The 11,315-nt window shown below is 34.4% G+C and overlaps 1 pseudogene; it reads left to right on the forward strand.

Annotated features, from left to right (window-relative positions):
• Window positions 1-2,057: 2,057 nt before the first annotated feature.
• LOC129516472 (nuclear transport factor 2-like) lies at window positions 2,058-2,471 on the forward strand (annotated as a pseudogene).
• Window positions 2,472-11,315: the final 8,844 nt, after the last annotated feature.

The following is an 11,315-nucleotide window of genomic DNA, read 5'->3' on the forward strand; positions in this document are numbered from 1 at the left end:
CCTGTAGCTACCCCATGCAATGTAGAAAAGAGAGAAATAGATTAACTCTTTATGTTAGTGTAGGAGTTGAGTTTGAGTTGTGCCAACAACTAAATACATATTCCACTTTAATACATCTATGATCTAACATATTTATAATATACAATATTACTAATTACATTTTATTATATGACCTTATAAGGCAAAATCTGTCTGCTAATGAATGGTGTGTGAGACAGCACAGTCATAAAAAGTTGTGCAAAGAATGCTAAGTGTCTCCCTCTTGTTTCTCAGCCATATGCATTGCATACTTTTATTATAGGACTCATGATTATTTTCTTTTGTTTGTTTCACTTTCTATTAGTACATTTCTTAAAGTCTGGAATATCTTCTTCCAATTTTATATTCTTAACACAGAGCACTAGGCCTAAGCTGTGCTCTACCATTGAAATACCTATTTAAAAAAAAATTCTTAATTACAACATTGCTCTTATATTTAAAACTTATTTACTGCTGATTTTTACTAAAACTAGCTTAATGCAGTGTTTTTATTATGAAATTGCAATGCACATGGACATATGTTCTGGTAAATGAAAAATCCTGAAATTAAGTATAAACTATTATAAAGTAGCAATTACTACCATATGATAAATGTCATCCACAATGTAATACAAGTATAACGAATCTAGTGTTTGCAAATACATATAAGTTTACTTTAACCTGGTTACGAAAATGCAAAATACTTTGTCCTAATTCTGACAAGAAGTATATATATTTCTATTTTGAGGGGAAATTGTATGTATTTCCAGCAAAGCAAATAAGATGCTGGCTGTCTGCTGAAATTACATGCAAATAATGTTGACTGATTCATATTCTCTAAAATTAGTATAGAAGCTCTCTGTATTTTTTCATACTTTATGGTTCTTTTTTTCAAGTATATGGATGGCAATGAGTAGGGGATATTGATAAACAGAGATTCATTTGTTGGAAGGCAAAGGAGATAATGAAGTGAAACAGTCCTCCCACTCAGGTGAATTTTAATAAATATATATTTACCTCTGGCAGTAGGCCCCAATGTGCTTTTATACTCCTCCTACTTCTGTTTTTAAAGCTTTCTATCTAAAGATATTATTTTAAAGGCAGCACATTTATTCTATATTATGGGGAGAATAATCCTTCTTATATATTCTACCTGTTTTGGGGGGTCTTCTAACATAAAGTTTTGACTGTTGGTGATCTATAAGGATCATTTCTCATAAAAATAATTTGAGGCAGTCAAAAAATGAAAGTCAGCCTCCTTTCCCTCAAGCAGACTTCAGAGTTTAACATTAAAGGAAGAAAGAAAACCGTTGTGGCAACCTTTAGGCTGCCAGTGTTTTTTAATGTAATGATCTGGAAGTTCAGTAGGGTCATCTCAGATTGGTTCTTGGACTAATCCTAAGAAATGGCTTAGGACTGATGCTGTGGCTGATATGATCTATCTTCTCTGCCAGAAGCTTTGCAAACTGCTTAAAGAAGTTAGATGAGAGTATTTTTCAGATTGTTGATTACAAGTAATTTCAGCAATTAGAGAATGGAGAGGTATTTGTGGTAGTCTCCAGGCCCGTTAATCATCTGTTCTGAGTATAAACACATGTAGAGCCAAAGAATAGGATTATACATTTAGGATTTTTTTAAAAAATTACATTATGGTCTGCCATATTTTCATTTCTCATCCATTTTCCTAATGAGACTCATTTGTACTATTGCATCTTTTGCATTCATATTTTTGTCCTCAATCCATATAACCTTACTATTACCTATTAGGAGATAAATTGAGGGAAATATGGATTTCAACTGATTTTTAGCTAAGGCAAGTTTTTGAAATAAATTTCAGAATATCTGAGAATAGATCAAATTCTTGAGTATATCAGTTGTCAGAAAACTTTATAAGTTCAATTATTTTTCACTTGAAACCATAAAAGATGTTAGTTGATTTTAGTTTCAAAATGGTAGAGTGGGGAGACCATGTTGGGTTGCTGCTGCTGCCACCACCATACCAGCCCCTTAGGTCTCAACGAGACTGATGATACCCTAGAATGGGAGACAAGCCAACTTGGGAGCAGCTGGATCCAGTTGCATTCAACATTACTATCAGTTATTTGATAATGACAGAACCCAACCAGGGACTATTTATATATGCATCATGTCTTATGTGGAAGGACAGCAGTTCCAGGGGAAAACTGCCATTGTGGAGAAGTTGTCTAATTTTTCCCTTCCAGAAAATCCAGCACAGCATCACGGGCAGAACCATCAGCCATCACCAGATAGCGGACCATCAGCATGTTGTGGGTCAGCTGAAGGTTGATCGTGGAGTTTACCAGTTGCTCCTATTAAGGACCATCAATGATACTTGGGTTCGCACCAATGACAGGTTCAGGCTTGCCCTGCACATCTTCAGCTGGCCTCCTCCCAGTCAGGCACTCGTGCTGTTTCCTCCTTCTTCTTCCTGATACTATTCATACTCCTCCAGATGCTCCAAACAACATACATAAATGAGCAGGGCCACACAGTGATCTTTAATACAATTTTAAAGATAAGATAATTTGTACATTTAGTCAAAGACTCCCCTACCTAATTGCCAATAGGAAAGGAGATGGGGGCAGGTGAGTAGCATTTGAGCTTGTTATTGTTACTGTTTTCTTTTGTGATTTTGCTCAGATTTTAACCTACTTTGGAAAAGAAAGTCCTTTAGAAAAGAAAGAAGAAAAAATGTTCCATAAATATTCTCTAAAACTAAAAGATTTCTCCTCAAAGATTTAGATCTTAAAACATTTACAGTGAACCATATTTTAACAAACCAGAAGAATAATCTTATGAAAGAATGGACGAATGGTTTTTCCAACATTTTTATTTAAAGCTGGGTGCTTGTTGAAGTAGTAGCTGCTCCTATTGAAAATAGTTTACTAAGAAACAGAAACAAACTATAACATTATTATGAAATGTAACTGTTCTAAAAGAATAAGAGTAAGGAAAATAAAAGGTATCATTTGAAGAACTCCCAACATATTAGGACTCATGCTGTGAATTTTACAAAAACTATTTGTAATTCTTACCGGAATCGTTCAAATACTATATTTTCTGGAAGATTAAGCAGAAAAAAATATTGTTAAATTATTTGCCCATTATCACATAGCTGAAGGATGTGAAGGACCTGAGATTTCAAACTCCCAGTGTTGAATTTGAATCAATTCCACCATAAATGCATTTTTTCTTGGCCCAAATGGGGATTTTTCTAATTGAATAATTCAAAAATTACATTTTCCAATCAATTGTTATACTTTTGTATAAAACCTATATAAATATAGTAAGATGTAACCTATAATCATAAAATCCCTGTTTCCTTATAATCTGTATTCTATGTGGCATTTGTGTGCACATATGAAATGCCACATAGAACTAAATTATGTTCAAATTTAAAATTTTTTTTAAAATTTTATTTATTTATGATAGTCACACAGAATGAGAGAGAGAGGCAGAGACACAGGCAGAGGGAGAAGCAGGCTCCATGCACCGGGAGCCCGATGTGGGACTCGATCCCGGGTCTCCAGGATCGTGCCCTGGGCCAAAGGCAGGTGCTAAACCGCTGCACCACCCAGGGATCCCAATTATGTTCAAATTTAATAGGAATTGCAATAGGTTGAAAATTTCAATTATCAATTTTCTGAATTCTTTTGTAAAGAAAGCAGTTCTCAGGTTTGAGCTTCTGTTCTTTGAGTTGGGTTGAAAGTGAAGGACAATGGTAGATCTGTTACTCAATTTTCCACTTGCAATTATTTTTCTACTTGTTCTTCAGTTAACTGATTATTTTTTTTTTCATTCCTTTATTTCACATGTTATATAATAAATCACCAGCTTTCCATAAAGGGAACATTTTCTGAATTTTACTAATAATTGTTTTTTGATAACGAGCACAGTTGGTCATTGGCTTTATCAGAATGATACCTTATATAATAACTCTTGAAGTTAATATCTCATTTTCCTTCACATGCCAAAACTAAGTATAGCTATATTGTAAAAAAAAAAAAAAATCTCCGCTTAGAACATTAATATGAAGAATCAATATTTGGTAGTAAGTACTCATGCTATAAAGTAAAATTTGAACATTGCTTGTGAACTTTTCCTATGTGCTCTGTGCATTTAAAAATTCTTCATGTAAATATCAAGAATAAATAGACAAGGCCAAGTAAATTATACAACTAAGCTCTCTGTAATCTCCATATAGTAAAACTGGAAAGGTCAGGATATTAATGTTTTATAGTTTACATAAAAATAAACTGAGTCTTAGCTTTCCATTTGGCCTTGACAGGTAATACAGTGATAATAAAAGCTTCTAGGGATCCCTGGGTGGCGCAGTGGTTTGGCGCCTGCCTTTGGCCCAGGGCGCGAGCCTGGAGACCCGGGATCGAATCCCACATCGGGCTCCCGGTGCATGGAGCCTGCTTCTCCCTCTGCCTGTGTCTCTGCCTCTCTCTCTCTCTGTGACTATCATAAAAAAATAAAAATAAAAATGAAAATAAAAATAAAAGCTTCTAGACTCTTTCTCTTTAAGTCACACTGTAAACTGACATCACCTTCAATCTCTAATTTACCTTTCAGTTTGCTACCACTTTCAGAACTACTGGTACATAAAGCTGTTATTCATACTCTATCTCTATTATTACCAAAACTGATCTGCATCTCTATTCAGTCACCAAAGAAAATCTGTCTTACATATAATTGCAATGCAGTTAATGAAATAATTGGTTTAAAATGTTGTACTCTAATGGTACACATTATAAATACTTTTGCAGGCAATATACATTTTGGAATATCATTTTGGATGTCATCTTTGAAGTGCACTGTTATTTAGAATGAATTGCATGACAAATTTAAAGCACGTGGTATTTTTCCATGACATTAATACTATACATACCTTTTTCCTCCTCTTTTTTGGTATCGAAAAGTGTTCTTCCTCTCTTCTTAAGTAGAGCAGCAATGTGATGCTGGAAAAGGACTCTGAGTATTGAATCAGGACAGTGCTGGCTGATAAGAGGCAGCCCATGTTTTATAGACTTGGTCTCCCTTTTGAGCAGTTTCTAACCCATTAAATGCACCAAATACATTTATGTAAATGTGTTCCATGCAGCATGTTTTGTTTAATCTTACTCTAGGTAGTATTCTATTTCTCCCTATATTTGTTCTCTAAGTGTTGGGGGAAAGGTAATTTGTATTGTACCTGTGTATCAAGTTGGCAGCTTGAAAGATTTTGCAATTAGGAAAACTCTGGCCTACAATTTAAGAACTACTGGTGGAGAAAAGCAGAGTTTAGAGTCAAGTCTTAATTCTACCAGTTAGTGGTCATATGTTCTCTGACAGGTCACTTAGCTTTCTGAATTTCAGTTTATTCAATGCATAAAAGACACTTTTAAACTATGTAATTTGTCTACATAAGGTTTGCATAGTTGAAATGTGTAGTTTCTGGGGTGTTAACTAGGCACAGTGCTCACACAAGAATGATCACTTACCCTTCCTCTTAATTTTCAGGCAACCTAAAATAAGCCAATGTCACAATTGTCTTCTTAATATATGCAGGTGTGTATGTCATTATGCATCTAGAGAGATGCTAGAAACACAGTGGATGCTTACAAATACTTTGTGCTTATTGGTTATTGACTGATAATTTACACATACCTGGACACTGGCTGAATGTGGGATTTGATGCAGTCCAGCAAGGAAGGAAAGAGTATTTTATGACAGAAATTCTTTAGAATTGTTGGCATATGGTGATGATAACACATACACCCACTTTTATTCTATTTCACTATTGTATTTAAATTTTCTACAGAGGATGTAACACCCCCCCCCCCCTGCTTATTGCATTCCCTTTTTGATATACTGTTGATGGAACTGCTTGGTTTTGGCTACTGTCTAATCAGACTTTGTCACTTCCCACATTTCCCTAGTTAGTGTTTATTTCTGATTATTTATGCAAATGCTTCCCTGGGATCAAATATTGTTAATATTATTTGTTGATATGAAGAAACTAGATATTATTGTAGGGATCCTGAAAAATCCAGTTGATTCCTATTCATCTTCCAAAATCTTTTTTAAGATGCTATATTTATTAGATTGAAAGTGGAATTTAGGGCAGCCCGGATGGCTCAGCGGTTTAGCGCTGCCTTCAGCCCAGGGCGTGATCCTGGAGACCTGGAATCGAGTCCCACGTCGGGCTCCCTGCATGGAGCCTGCTTCTCCCTCTGCCTGTGTCTCTGCCTCTGTCTCTCTCTCTCTCTCTCTGTGTCTCTCATGAATAAATAAATAAAATCTTTAAAAAAGAAAAAAGAAAGTGAAATTTAACTACACTTTAAAGATAAGTAAGAATCACAGGATTAAAAGTCTTATCAAAGGGGCCTTGATTTTTTTCAAACACAAAGAATAATCCTTACCATGTTTCAACTTTCACCAACATCCAGACTATTAAATATACTTAAAGGGGGAGTCTTTAGGCAGAAGATAAAAATGACTTTGATATGCTAGCACAGACCTCTCTTTCTTTCAGCTACTTCAAAGTTGCTGTCTTCCATTTCTACTCCAGAATTCTCAAAGGAAAAACCTTGACACTTTGTCTACTTCTGCACCTCCCATTCACTATTCAACCCACTGCAGTCTGGCTTCTGTTCTCAGCACTCAGCTAAAAGTGCTATTATTATGATCACCAAGGAGTTACTAATTCCCATATCTAATGAACATGACTTCATTTGATATTGTTGAAACACTATTTGTTTCCTCATTCTTACTTTTACTCTTTTTATGAGCACATTAATCTCTTTCCTACATTCTATATATTTGTTTTATAGATTTTTCCCAGACCCACTTGTCTTCTAACTTCACAAACTGCTCATTTCCCCCCACAAACTGGCTTATTCTTGTGGCATCAATGACCTTGTCTATGTTGATTCCCAAACCTTTTATTTTAAGATCAGATCTTGAAGTTAAGATTCGTATATATAATCATGTTTGCTTTTCCTCACCTCGCCATCTAGATATCCTATATCAAATTGAACAAACTCCAAAACTGAATCAGTTGTGTCTATGCATAAACAATTCTGTATTTTCTGTTTGTACTGTTATCCATCTATTTTCCAATCTTAAGAAACTATTGATATGTTTAATTATCTTTCACATATATTTAATAAATAGTCTATTCTTAAGTTCCTTCATTTTCATTTCTATTTCAGGTGCTCAGGGACAACCCTTTTCACTCTATATTAGATATATAACGATTATAGAACTATCCTAAGTGGTTCCCTTGGTTTTGGTCATATCCTACTATTTCTATTTTCCAGAGAGTCAACACCAAGTACTATAATGCAAATATGATCATGTCATTTCATGTTAAGTGTTCAAGCACATTTTTATAGACTTTCTAAAAATATAAAGTCACAATATCCTATTTTTACTCTTCCATTTTGCCTATTGTGGAAAATATACTTTTCTTCTACAGTGTCCACTCCACTGACAAGTTACAAAAAAAAATACAAAGCCAAAAACCTGGTACTTACTGTGTCCAAGGAGTCAGTGTCTTCATTTGGTCCAACGGCTAAAACTTGAAGATATGATCATCGAGCAACCAGAATCTTCTCTGCTTCCATTGCTGCTTTTACTACCACACAATATTATTATTGCAAACAGGCAATTTCTATATGATGCTCTCCCTTATGTGTTGATGAGATCATGGACATTGCTGCTAGATTTTCAAAATTTTGTTTCTTGGATTAAAAAAAAAATTCTCTCTAGTGTTATTCTCAACCATACTATTTGATACCACCATAATTCTTGGTTCCCAATGAACCATTTGAGTATACACACACACACACACACACACACACTCTCTCTCTCTCTCTCTCTCTCTCTCTCTCTCTCTCTCTCTTCCCAAGTGAATGTCCACAATATTAAGGTGGCTTCTTTGAGACTAATTCTGGCCCAACACTTGTTTTTGCCAAAAAAAAAAAAAAAAAAAGATATTTTCTATGGCAATCAAGACCCAGGCACTAACATATTCCATTATGATGATTCCTTAACTCAAGGGAACCTTGTTATACTAACCTACCAGTGTCTCCTCTCTAGGCTCAAAAATCAGTATTAGATATTCCAACAACACTGACCTTCTCAAAATAAGAACTCTTCTCAAAGTAAGAATTAAGAAACTTGGTCTTACTTTTTAAGGAAAAAAATGAATCATTACTGCTATCCTGTTCAATATTGTATATTTTCCACAAAATAAATACCATGCAAAATCAAATATAATTCACAAGGTTGTGTATATTCCATATGTAACTATGCCATCCTTATTAACAAATTTCCTTATACAGATTTTCACTGCAACATGTTCTTCTATTCATATTTTTGTAAATATATTTGTAAATATACATTCTGTGACTATTTCCTTAGAATAAATTTCCTTCACTGGAATTACTGAAAGAATATTTCTAGGGTTTTTTAAAAGTAGTCAATTATTTTCTATAAGATAAGCTTATATTTGTTTCAGCAGTGTATAAGCATGCCTACTCTTATGTTTAACAAGACTGCCTTAGCATTTTTAATTGCAAAATAATCTCATATTTTAACTTAATTTCATAGATTACTTATAACTAGGACCGTGTGCTCTTTTTCCCACATATATTTATGTAATATTTAGAAGGTCCCATTGGATATCTCAGACAAACTAACAGCATTGTTTCCACTGTTCAGCAAATTCCGTCTTCCCTAATCTGGGCCCTATAGTAATATATTATTAAGACTTTTGATGTCCAAATGACATCACTGCTTTTGATATGTGACAAAAGAGTGATTTCTCTCACTGTTCATCTTAAAGATGCTGGTATATGCTAAGATTTTTGTTTGTTTCCTGCCACATTTAAAGCTCAGTGTTATGTTCTACACACATATGAAGAAATTGGTTCTACTTCCTTCTAAATTTAATCACTATGTACTATTGTCATTCTGTCCACCTGAGATAATTTCCTTATAATAGTGCCTTGTGTTCTGACTCTACTGTCTAAGGATGAGCACTTCATCTGTTCACTCACACAATGACCCCCAGCAACCTTCTTTTCAAAAGGTTACTCAGAAATGTCCAAACCATCTAAATTCTAGACCATGCTACCTATAATATGTTATGCATGGAACATTTTTTGTGGGGTTAGGTGGGGGGGGGTACTTGTGGCTCCTATAAACATACACCTGAGGCCAGTTCCCTAAATATACCAGAAATCAGATACTTTGTGGAATCCTTCATCTAGAAACATTAAACTCAACTCTGTATATTTAAGTCAGAATATAAGAGAACTAAAAGTAAAGGATTAGTTCATTTCATGGTAAAATCTTTCAATTCAGGGTTTTTTACATAGATTCATGGTGCCCATGGTCTACCTGAATTTATATGGAACATTTTATTTGAATTGCATATATTCCCTTAGCTTTTACAGAAGCTGTGAGAACTTTGTGACTCAGAATTATGTTTAATTATAAAGCTGCACAGAGGCAGCCTTCAGCAGGACTTCTACCTTTCTGGTTACAAGATGACAGAAGCCGAGTGAGGAGAAAAATATTACCTATGCCTGGGGGCTTATAGCAAAATCTTAGCTTTGTTATTTTTAAGTCCTGGTTCTTGTATACAGTGATGAATTAAGATAAAATGACTTGGGTTTTTTTTTTTTCCAGTAAAAATTGCTGAGGGCAAAGTCTTCTCTCTTTAGTATTACTCAATACTATTCAGCAACTCTTAATTGAAAAGTTTTATCTTTTTTGAAAACAGTAGGGAAATAACTTTGACCTTTCTGTTGAGGACATTATTGAAAATTCCTATCTTCTGATATTCTTTTTTCCCCATCTATTTCTCACTGACCTTTATTGAATAATTCTGAATTAGATTTAAATTTCCTTAGGTCTTTGTGATATTTACTATTGAAATACCATTTGCTTTGTGGATCATTTTTAAGAGGTTCCTTTATGCACATAGCATTACTATAAATGAAGCACAGATACTTCATGAAGTCTTTCTTCTCTGTTCTTTTTATCCTCTCAGCCAGCATTTCCTTTCCACATATACTCTAATCCTGAAATATACTTTTATCATAAACAGTGAATATCTTAATGTTTTAGTATGACAAGTAATGGTCTAATTATTTTAAAAGATGACTCTAAGATAAGCTAATGCTGATGAGATCAATTTAATGATCAAGTTTATATGATTTTTTTTTCTACAGATAGAATTAGTTTTTTTTTTAGTGCAATGCAGTTTAACAAGATATTTTGAACACCGAATGTCTGCAAGGACCTATGCTAGGAATAAAGAGAGCAAAGGTGTCCAATACACTATTTCTACACTCAGAAAGATTGGAGATTAGTGGATTAGCATATTAGGATATATAGTCTAGATGAATCATACAGAATCATATATAATTGCTTTTCACTCATAACAATGAGCTAAGTGGGTAATCCCACATATTGAAAATATGGATTTTCAACAGCAGTTTTCAATAGCAGTTTTGCTCTACTAGATCATCCAGGGTTTAGGGATCTTGACTCTTGTGTCTCATCTCATTCAACTATTGCCATTATCTGCATAGTCAAACTTGGTTGACCAGTGCCAGATCCAAGTCCCATCTCATGGGAAGGAGAAAAAATTAAAAGGAGAGCCAGAACCTAATTTTTAAAAAGGAAAGGCCTATTCTTATAACAATTGGCAAGGACTTTATTACATACTACCTCTACAAAAGGTGTAGGAAGTGATTCTGTATGTGCACCCATGTACTAAACTAAAACTAGCAGAGAATGCTAATAAAGAAAAAGTAAGATTGGAAACTAGAGAATTACTAGCAATACAAGTGTGCTTTTATAGAAGTAAATAAAATATTAACATACCCGAAGTACTATAATAGAAAAGTAGACTAGAAAATGAATATAGGAACATGAGCTATTATTTTTGGTTATGGGTAGTTGGGAATAGTTCATGCATCATTCTTGAATTGGTTCTTAATATTTGACTTGGAACAACAGTTAATACAGATGGAGGGACAGGACTTTCCAATAGAGATGTCATTATGGTCAAAATTAGGGATAAGAATATGTGGAAAATATTTGGGAAGAGGGAAATTAGTTTAAGATGTAGAATGAAGTTTTGAGAGTTGAAAAGAGAGCTTTCACAGAGAATACAAGGATTTGGGGTTTATTCCTTAGAGAATTTGGGATCCCTGGGTGGTGCAGCGGTTTGGCGCCTGCCTTTGGCCCAGGGCGCGATCCTGGAGACCCGG

Source organism: Nyctereutes procyonoides, unplaced genomic scaffold (assembly GCF_905146905.1).
Source record: "Nyctereutes procyonoides isolate TBG_1078 unplaced genomic scaffold, NYPRO_anot_genome, whole genome shotgun sequence".
Taxonomy (NCBI): domain Eukaryota; kingdom Metazoa; phylum Chordata; class Mammalia; order Carnivora; family Canidae; genus Nyctereutes; species Nyctereutes procyonoides.